The sequence below is a fragment of the Triticum aestivum genome, chromosome 6B, assembly GCF_018294505.1.
Source record: "Triticum aestivum cultivar Chinese Spring chromosome 6B, IWGSC CS RefSeq v2.1, whole genome shotgun sequence".
In the NCBI taxonomy this organism is placed as follows: domain Eukaryota; kingdom Viridiplantae; phylum Streptophyta; class Magnoliopsida; order Poales; family Poaceae; genus Triticum; species Triticum aestivum.
In genome coordinates, this window is record NC_057810.1 from 626606002 (window position 1) to 626617171 (window position 11170).

Sequence of the window (11170 nt, forward strand, 5' to 3'; positions counted from 1 at the left end):
GTGAAGAGGCGGTTCAAGAAACCGGAATGAAGATCCTGAGCAGACAAATCAGTATAGCTTGACAAGTCGGTCTTGCCTTTCCCCTTGTTCATAAAAACAAATCCATATTTGGCGGAATGTTTGGATAAAAAAATTGGATTGCCTGGGGCAGTATACGCAGTGCCAGTGACAACGACGTCATCATATTTGGCTGGGCTTGATGGATTGACATTTTTCTTAACTAGGCTTGGCGATTTGGCAGAAGGGCTTGGCGGTCTGTTAGCAGGGCTTGGCGGATCAGCAGTTGAATCCCGCTGGTTAACAATTTGGACTTGGAGTGGCATGAGGATTTGATATATCAACATGTGTTTCCGGTTCAGCTTCTGGCGGGTTAGCATCAGCGCCTTGGTTTTGCGGAGCAGAATCGTCTATGACAATCTCAGGATTTTCGCCATCATTTTCTGTGGTCTTCTCCGGATCAACATTGTCAGCAGGACCACTGGTCTTGGCCTTCTTACTCAGTCGGGCCTTGGCACTACAACATCAAAAGTTAGAATATGATAAACCGACGCATGAAGAAACAAGTTGAAAAACAATATACTTACCCAGCGACGGTCTTGAGGGGAGGTAGCTGAGTTGTTGATGAACCGCCAAACGAGTTGGAAGATGCCTAGTAATTCGTATCAGACGGATTGAGTGGGCATCGGAAGAAACCCTTCAAGGGGTAAAGTTTTTTAGGAGAACAAGTCACCTCTGGACGACGTTTCCGGGTTGGTGTATCTGGTAGACCGGACGAGGTGACTTGCTGGCCACTATGCCGGGTTGTGCGACGCTCTTCGGCTTGCTGTGTCTTTAAAGAAAAATTTGGATCCAAATGAGCAAGGGGGCGAGAGTGTTTTACTTTCCGAACTGTACGGCAAACTCTTTGAACCGACACAAGATCTGAATCGGAAGAAAGAGTGATTACCTCAACGTGGTCTACACGGCTGGCCTCAGTGTCATCCTGGGAATAATCACTGTCAATAAGGTGTATGAAAAGGGAACCAAGTGAATCAAGTTCTACCTCTGGATCTGATTCGTCAACATCCTCTGGCGGATCAGAAGACTCGGCGGTTTTCTTCTTGGCATTTTTTTGGTGGCCTTAGTCTTTGCACGAGGAGCCCTGGCCGGTTTAGTCCATTTCCAGAAGGAGATGTTGGCCTGTGAAATTAAGGTAAAGGAATGTTAGCACATAATTAAAGCGGAGGCGAATCAGTAAGCATTGAGCTGAACTTTACCTCTGGCGGTTGGTTGGAGATGCAAAAAGGTGGCAACCCGGTTTGGCTGCATGCAGAGATCGTTTCGTCAAGCATCTTGTTGTGGAAATATCACGTCAGATGTCCTTGTGTAAGGACTTAGTCGTGGAGCCATCGCGACGGGATAGCTTAAAGGGGTTAAACCGTACAAAGGACACGAGGGTTTTTATACTAGTTTGGCCCCTTCGATGAAGGTAAAGGCCTACGTCTAGTTGTCACGGGATTATTGGGGTCTCGCTAACCAGGGAGCTAAACAAGCTATGCCTGGCTATCGAGTTGTGTTTCTTGTCACTGAACTGCCGCCGGGTCGTCCCCTTATATACTCGGGTTGACGCCTAGCCGGTTTACAGAGTCCCGAGGCCGACTCATACAAGTGTTTGGCTCGGTATCTCCCTTCCTTATCTTACAACACAAGTTACATGACTATGGCGGTTTACCACTATGGGCCCTAATCCGCCTTTGGGCTCCGGGCCTCTAAGCTTCATACTAAAACGCCATCTTAAGAGTCTTCGTGGGCTTCAGTATAGTTGAGGGTGAACCGGCCCCTCCTGGGCAGTTTACACTCAGTAGTTATATCCCCAACATTAGGCCCCAGATTGATTTGAACCTGTTCATGTCAATGTTCAACACTTAGAAAAATCCTGTGAACATCTTCCTTCATTTCTCATAAACCGCCATGATGTCTTCCCTTTATAAATCTTGCTAAACCGCCGTGACGTCATCCTCTGGACACAGCAACGGATCATCATGACATCATCTTTGTAAAAAACGAATAAAAAGATTCCCTTCATTTAATGTCATCCCGGAAATCGAGGCGACAGCTGCGCCACTTCCCGCTTTGGACTCCTCGATTCTCGCGCCTGTCACTTATCCCCCTTCCCTGTTATAAATAAGCCCGACATGTACTTTTATTTTCTCCCCTTTCTCATCTTCTTCCTTGCGACCCAAAGAACCTCAGCGCCGCCGCCGCCGTCGATCTTCGAATCTGCACCGACCAAGGCTGCTGCATCAACCTGTTTGTTCCAGCAACCCTGCCGCGCTCCTCCGCCACTGAGTGGCCCTAGTAAGTTCACGTCCTATAACCCTAGATCTTCATTAGGGTTTTCGAGTTCATCCATGTCGCCGTTCCTCAGTTCTTCCACAGCCTTCTCTTTAGTCCTTTTACTGAGGTTATATATATGCATCTGCTAGCTTTGATTCACGGCTAGATTCATTTTGATAGTCCAACATCCCACGGCTTCTTGCTGCTCCTGACAAACTATGTCGAGATCTTCACTGTTCCTCTTAGCGCCATTGTAGGGTTCAGTAAAATTTTCTTTTAGTTACCCACGGTAGATCCAAAATTGTACTGTGATATTGTGAAACCTGTTTTTGTAACACTTACTAGATTTTGAACCCTGCCCCTTCTACCTATGGGAGGTTTAACCTCGGATAACCAATCCGCCATATATCATTAGCCCTCTCTTAAACCGCCAACTGAATTTGGACAGCAATTTGTCGGTTTAACACTGAATAGTATGCTTAAACCGTTAATTGTAAACCGGCCTTTACTTTTCCTTTCACAGTTTTCCTTCCGGGATGACCAAACAATTCTCTGCCTGCAATTGGGTTCCGTCCAAGATCACTGAGACACAAATCAATGGATATGTCACCACTGGCGCTTTAGCCTCAAAAAGGGTCCTTCATTGGCGAGTTCCGGGCTCTGAATGCCCACCTGAACCTCAAGATGGAGAAGTGATTGTATTTATGCAACACTTAGACCGGGGATTCAGCCCACCCGGATCAAAAAATTTCCGGGATGTCCTCACAAGCTTCCAACTCCATCCACAAGATATTGGACCGAACTCCGTGTCCAATATATGCAATTTTCAAGTATTCTGCGAAGTCTACCTTCAAGAAGAACCATCTGTGGAGTTGTTTCGGGCTTTTTTTCATTTGATCCGCCGTACGGAGTTCTCTGATGGTCCCAGCATAGAACTTGGTGGCGTTTCAATTCAGAAAAGGAAAGAAGTTGATTTCCCTCACTCAAAACATCATAGTCATCCTAAAGTTTGGAACCAAACTTGGTTTTATTGCCGGAACACTGCCCCTGACGGAGAAAATCCTTTGCCGGGTTACCGCCCTGACCGGCTTAGCAACGGTCACCCATTACCTTCACGCTTATCCGCCACAGAACCAAAAACTTTTGCTCCTCAAATCGCCAAGCTCCGGGCTCTCATGGCCGACGGTTTGACTGACATTGATCTCGTCCGTTGCTGGGTTTCCTAGGGCATTCTGCCTTTAAGCCATCGTCCCGGATTGATGCATGAATATACTGGCAACGTCAAAGATCCTCAACGGTATCATGAATTGGTAATGACAGACCTTGAAGTTACTGAGTCTGTGAAGAATATGCTTGACGAAACAATCTCTGCATGTAGCCAAACTGGGTTGCCACCGTTTTGCGCCACCAACAAACCGCCAGCGGTAAATTTAACTTAATGCTCACTATTTTGCCCGTGCCTTAATAATGTGCTAATACTCCTTTCCTTTAATGTTTGTAGGCCAACAGTTCTTTATGGAAACGGACTAAACCGGCGAGGGCTCGTGCAAAGACCAAAGTCACCAAGAAAGCGGGCAAGAAGAAAACCACTGAATCTTCTGATCCGCCGGAAGATGTGGACGAATCAGATCCAGAGGTAGAACTTGATTCACTTGGTTCCTTTTTCATACACCTTATTGACAATAACTATTCCCAGGATGATACGGCAGCCAGTCGTGCAGACCATGTTGAGGTGATCTCTCTTTCCTCCGACTCAGATCTTGTGCCGGTTCAAAGATTTCGCCGTACAGTTCGGAAAGTGAAATACTCTCACCCTCTTGATTATCTGGATCCAAAATTTTCTTTGAAGACACAGCAAGCTGAAGAACGTCGCACAACCCGGCATAGTGGCCAGCATATCACCTCTTCCTGTTTACTGGATACGCCAAACCAGAAACGTCACCCAGAGGTTACTTGTTCTCCTGAAAAACTTTATCCTTTGAAGGGTTTCTTCAAAGACCCACTTAATCCGTCTGATCCCAATTACCAGGCGTCTTTCAATTCGTCTGGCAGTTCATCAACCACTCAGTTGTCTCCCCTTAAAACCGTCCCTGGGGTAAGTATATTACTCTTCATGTTTTTCCTTCACAGTTCGGTTTACCGTGCTAATCTTTGTTGTGATGTCACAATGCCAAAGCTCGCCTGAGCAACAAGGCTAAAACCAGTACCTCCATTGGTGAAGTGGAACCGGAGAGGTCTGCTGAGGACACCGGTAGAAATACTGATGTTATAGATGATTCCATCCCGCAAGGTGCAAGCACTGAGGCTAATCCGCCGGAGGCTGACCCAACAATCCATACTGACCCGTCGAGCCCTCGTACTACCCCTCCACCAAGTCCGACTGCTGATCCGCCAAGCCCGGCTGCTAATCCGCCAAGTCCAGCCAGGGGTGCCAGCAATCCGCCAAGCCCACCAAGAAATGATGATGATGATGTTGTAATTACTGGCACGGGTCACACCAGTCCAGGCAATCCGGTTATCTTGGCCAAACATACCACTAAGGAGGAAATCATCGCTATGGGCAAGGGGAAGGGGAAGACGGATTTATCCCACTTTGTCAATCTTAGCGCTGAAGAGCTTCATTCCGATTATTTAAACCGCCTGTACACCAGCCGTGACTTGGAAGCCAGTTTGGTAAACCTGATGAAGGAGCGTTATGAGGTATGAATACTTTGAAACTTTGTTCAATCTTGTAGCTTTTCCATTGTAGCCCCCAAGGGCCGGTTTATCTCCTGAAGATAAGCCGGGACTTTGGTATAAAGAACTCTTCAACGTAGTAGCTCCCAAGGGCCGGTTTGTCTTCTTGAAGACAAACCGGGACTGTCTGTCTCTGTTAACAGCCTTTCCTTTATGACTAATTGAATGTACATTATCCCCCAAGTGCCAAGCTTAATACCTGGATTGATCCTTGGGACTTTGAAAAATATTCACTTTTAAAAGCAATCCACATTAGCCCCCAAGTGCCAAGTGTTTAATTTATTATGCGCTTGGGACTTTAAGAAATCTGTAACTGTTGTATCATCTGACTTTGCAGGCTGACATGAAGACCAAAGAGTCCCAAACCGCCGATCTTCAAGAAATCCTCAAGCTACAGCAAGAAGAAACCTCTAAAGCCAAAGAAGAGCTTAAGGGTACCTTGGCAACCGTGGAACAACTCAAAGAGGGCTTCAAAACAGAGCGCACCAACTGGGAAACTGAAAGAGCTATTTTATTGAAGCGGGCAGAAGATGCTGAGGCAGCCCTTAAACCGGTGGAAGAAGAGCTAATGGGTCTGAAGCATCATGTGAATTCCATGACGGCTGCCGTGTTTGGTAAGTACCTTAGAACTCGTGGTCTGTAGTACTATCAACTCCGCCGGTTTAACTTAAATTTCTTAAACCGTTGCAGGCCATCGCATTACTCATCTTGGAACAAATATGCGGATGAAATTGAAGGCGGCTTATACACTGATTGAACAACTGTATACAGGTGCACAACGGGTTATCTCTGTAGTCTCTTATAACAAACCGGCACCAACATTGATCAAGGATACATTAGCAAGTTTATCCATGACACCGGCTCAGATAGAGGAGGTGAAGTGGTCTGCTGCTAGGGCTGGCGCTTTACTGGCACTGACCCGGGCCAAAGCATGGATATCTGACTTGGATCGAGTTGACATCGCCAAGGGATTTCCAGATGAACAGGCAGACGGATCAGCATTTGACAATGACACACTCAAAGCTCTGACAAAGGAGATGCATCCATTGTCCAGTCAACTCGCTGCAGAAGCTAACCTGACTGTTCATCGATCTTTTTATGATGAAGAGAACCATCGAGTTGACACGACCGTGACAGAGACACAAAACCTTATCCCGCCAATTCGTCAGCACACTTACGCCCCTGATGTTGACCCGTCCAATCTGATAGATGAAGAAGCTGTCTTTCAGGCTTTAACCCGGACTGACTGGACCACCCTTGACTTCCAGCCTCTGGGTGGAGAGGAGGAGGTTGAACCAGCGCCTGAAGATCCTTCCACTTCACGTCGTCCGGGCAACGAGTCTTAATCCGGCATTTGTGCTTCTGTGACAAACTTTTGTTGTGCAAGAACAATCAGCTTTTTGGGCCTCAAAGTGCCTTGTAATAGGCTAGTTAAAACTCTTTGATTTGTTGTGTTGATGCATGACTTGTGTCGAACCGCCATAACACATGCAATGTTTGCTTATGCTTTGATAACGCGACTCTGAATCCTGCATAAAGAAAGTTTGTCCTGGCGGTTTACCGCTAGACGGGTCATAATACCCAAGATAAATCCTGATTGATAATCAAACCTTAAGAAATATGAAATTACTCATACCTGTGATGTGATATCACTTTAGTTGGTTTACCAACTTTGATTGTAAGAAAGGTGAAAACCCAAATCTTGAATTTTGTATAACTTCACCATGTACTGATGATGTATAAGAAGTCATGTCGGGTTATGATGAACACCAGATGACCAAAACTGGCGACAAGTAGTCAAAGCCAGGCCGGGTTAATAAACTCCGGTTTAATAATAAGGTTCGTCAACTATTAGTTGAGATCCAAGACGGGTTAACAAACACCGGGTTAATATGATGACTGAAAAGCCATACCAGATCAAAGATACCGGTTTAACATAGAAGTCATCAAAATAAAAATAGTGACAAGTGCAAATAAAACCGTGTAGTCGAGGCTATTCAAGGGCTGCCATGCCCAAATTCAAGGCTTTTCATGGGCTGCCAGGCCGCTGAGTTAAACCATTTGACAAAGCCTTTTAAGATGGGCCTCCAACTAACCAATCACCATTTTAACTTTGACAAGGTCGGGGTCTCAATGAGAGTAACTGTCAGACATTCGGAGGGTCATGCTAGGATTACCTGGATAGGAGTGGCTTACTTGATGAAGGCAGGTTAACCCGGGGTTTTAGGTGAATACACTAGGCTTCCAAGCCGTGGGTCGATACCCAGCTACAAGGGTCCTTTCAAACTCTTTGTTACTTTACACAAAGAGCCCCCAAGTAACATGATGAGCTATGCTCATTGGGTTCCTATGTTTGAGCTGTGCATAGCATCCAGACTCTCTTTGGCCCCTTGGGTGTGAAGCTCCCAAGCTATATTGTGGCATGATAGCCGGTTTAACAGGCAGTACTCCGCTTTGTCAGCTGAAGCCCCCATGTAACTCAAAGGATATTTGAGAAAAAATAGCAGAGGCCCTGCTTATAGCAAGGATGCTGGTTTATTTTATTGATCATAATATATACATTGTCGAAATATGTACATAAGAAAAGCCTATAGCTCAAGTGTAGTAAGGCCGTAGGAGAGCTATGTTCCATGGCCGCCGGATCTCCTCCTCAGAAGTGCATGAGTTGTCTCGAACGTCAATGAGGTAGTATGATCCGTTGTGCAAATTTTTGCTGACCACAAAGGGCCCTTCCCAAGGTGGGGATAACTTGTGCATGTCGGTCTGATCCTGGATGAGCCGGAGCACCAAATCGCCTTCTTGAAAGGTTCTTGTCCTAACCCGGCGGCTGTGATAACTCCATAGGTCTTGCTGATAAACCGCCGAACGGGCTAAAGCCATATCCCGTTTTTCATCTAACATGTCCAACGCCTCCTAGTGTGCTTGCTCATTGTCTGCTTCAACATATTTAGCAACCCGGGGCGAATCATAACGAATATCACTTGGGAGGACCGCCTCTGCCCCGTACACCATGAAGAAAGGCGTGTAACCCTTCGATCTGTTGGGAGTGGTGTTGATGCTCCATAATACAGAAGGCAATTCTTCCACCCAACAACCCGGCGTCCGCTTTAAAGGGACCATCAACCGGGGTTTAATACCCTTCAAGATTTCTTGATTAGCTCTCTCCGCTTGACCATTGGTCTGGGGGTGCGCCACGGATGCTAAGTCAAGCCGGATGTGTTCTCTCTGACAAAAATCTTCCATCTCACCTTTAGAAAGGTTTGTGCCATTATCCGTCATGATGTTGTGTGGAAAACCAAAGCGGAAGATAATCTTTTTGAGAAATTGAACTGCCGTAGCCGCATCACACTTGCTGACAGGCTCCGCTTCAACCCACTTGGTGAACTTATCAACCGCCACCAACAGGTGGGTCTTCTTATCCTTGGAGCGCTTAAAGGGTCCCACCATGTCAAGCCCCCAAGTGGCAAACGGCCAAGTGATGGGAATCATCCTTAATTCTTGAGCCGGAACATGAGCTCTGCATGAAAACTTTTGACAAGCATCACATCGCTTTACCAGATCCTCCGCATCAGCATGAGCTATCAACCAGTAGAACCCATGACGAAAAGCTTTTGCAACCAGGGACTTTAAACCGGCATGATGTCCACAATCCCCTTCATGAATTTCCCGTAGGATCTCTTGGCCTTGTTCCGGAGAAACACAACGCTAAAATACGCCTGAAACGCTGCAGTGGTGTAACTCGCCATTGTGAATAACCATGGACTTGGACCGCCGGACTATCTGCCGAGCCAGGACTTCATCATCTGGTAACTCGCCCTGGTTCATATACGCCAGATATGGAACCGTCCAATCCGGCACAACGTGTAAAGCGGCAACCAATTGAGCCTCTGGATCAGGAATAGCCAAATCTTCCTCTGTAGGCAACTTAACAGACGGGTTATGCAAGATATCTGAAAAGGTATTGGGAGGTACCGGTTTACGCTGAGATCCAAGCCGGCTTAAAGCGGCTGCTGCTTCGTTTTTGCGCCGATCGATATGCTCAACCTAATACCCTTTGAAGTAACTCGCCACAATATCCACCTCACGTCTGTAAGCCGCCATGAGTGGATCCTTAGAATCCCAAGTACCAGAAACTTTCTGAGCCACCAGATCAGAGTCTCCAAAGCATCGTACTCGGCTTAAATTCATCTCCTTGGCCACTCGGAGCCCATGGAGCAGAGCCTCATACTCAGCTGCATTGTTAGTACAGGGGAACATTAAACGAAGGACATAACGAATCTTATCACCTCGAGGGGATGTAAGAACAACTCCAGCCCCCGAGCCCTCCAATTGTCTGGATCCATCGAAGTGAATAGTCCAGTATGTATTATCCAGTTTGTCCTCTGGCGTTTGTAACTCGATCCAGTCATTGATGAAGTCCACAAGTGCATGAGATTTTATGGCTGTTCGAGGCACATACTTCAGACCATGTGGACCAAGTTCAATTGCCCATTTTGCAACCCGGCCAGTTGCTTCCCTGTTCTGAATTATATCACCCAATGGAGCTGAACTGACAACCGTAATGGGAGGTCCTTGGAAATATTGTTTGAGCTTCCGACTTGCCATAAAAACCCCATATACTAGCTTCTGCCAATGCGGATATCGCTGCTTTGACTCGATAAGCACCTCACTGATATAGTAAACCGGCCGTTGAACCGGGTACTCCTTACCAGCCTCCTTGCGCTCCACCACAATTGCCACACTGACAGCATGGGCATTAGCAGCCACGTACAACAATAAGGGCTCCCTGTCAACCGGAGCAGCAAGGACGGGCGGTTCGGCCAACTGCCGCTTCAAGTGTTCAAACGCCGCATTAGCCACATCACTCCAGACAAAGGTGTTTGTTTTCTTCAACATCTAATATAGAGGGATCGCCTTCTCTCCCAAACGGCTGATAAACTGTCTTAGGGCTGCAATCCGACCTGTTAGACGCTGAACATCATTGATGCACGCCGGTTTAGCCAAAGATGTATTCGCTTTGATCTTCTCCGGATTAGCCTCAATGCCTCTGTTGGACACGAGAAAGCCTAGAAGCTTGCCTGCCGGAACACCAAAGACACACTTGTCCGGATTGAGCATCATCTTGTAAACCCGCAGATTGTCAAAGGTCTCCTTGAGATCATCTATCAATGTGTCCTTCTTCCTGGACTTTACCACAATGTCATTAACATAGGCATGAACATTGCGCCCAATCTGAGTTTGAAGACAATTCTGCACACATCGCTGATAAGTTGCCTGGGCACTCTTGAGCCCAAAGGGCATAGAAACATAGTAGAAGGCTCCAAAGGGAGTGATGAAGGTGGTATTCTCCTGGTCCTTAACTGCCATTTTGATCTGATGATAGCCTGAATAAGCATCCAAGAAACTCAAACCCTCACAACCCACCGTCGCATCAATGATCTGATCCATACGCGGGAGAGCAAAAGGATCGGCCGGACAAGCTTTGTTCAAATCCGTGTAATCCACACACATGTGCCAAGTGCCATTTTTCTTAAGAACAAGCACCGGATTAGCCAACCACTCAGGGTGAAACACTTCAACAATAAAACCAGCAGCCAACAGCCAGGCTACCTCTTCACCAATTGCTTTGCGTCTTTCCTCGTTGAAACAACGAAGAAACTGCTTGACCGGTTTAAACTTGGGATCAATATTAAGAGTGTGCTCAGCGAGTTCCCTCGGTACACCTGGCATGTCAGAAGGCTTCCATGCAAAGATGTCCCAGTTCTCACGGATGAACTCGATGAGCGCGCTTTCCTATTTCGGATCCAGATTTGTGCCAATGCTAAACTGCTTGGACGAATCGCCAGGAACAAAGTTAAAAAGTTTAGTCTCATCAGCCGGTTTGAAATGCAGGGTTGGGTCATGCTCAATGGTGGGCTTCTTTAGAGGGGTCATGTCTACCAGATCAACATTTTCCTTATAGAACTTCAGCTCCTCTGTAGCACAAACTGACTCAGCATAGGCCGCATCACCTTCCTCGCAATTCAAAGTGATTTTACGACTTCCGTGAACTGTAATGGTCCCTTTATGACCCGGCATCTTGAGCTGCAAGTAAATATAACAAGGCCTCGCCATGAAC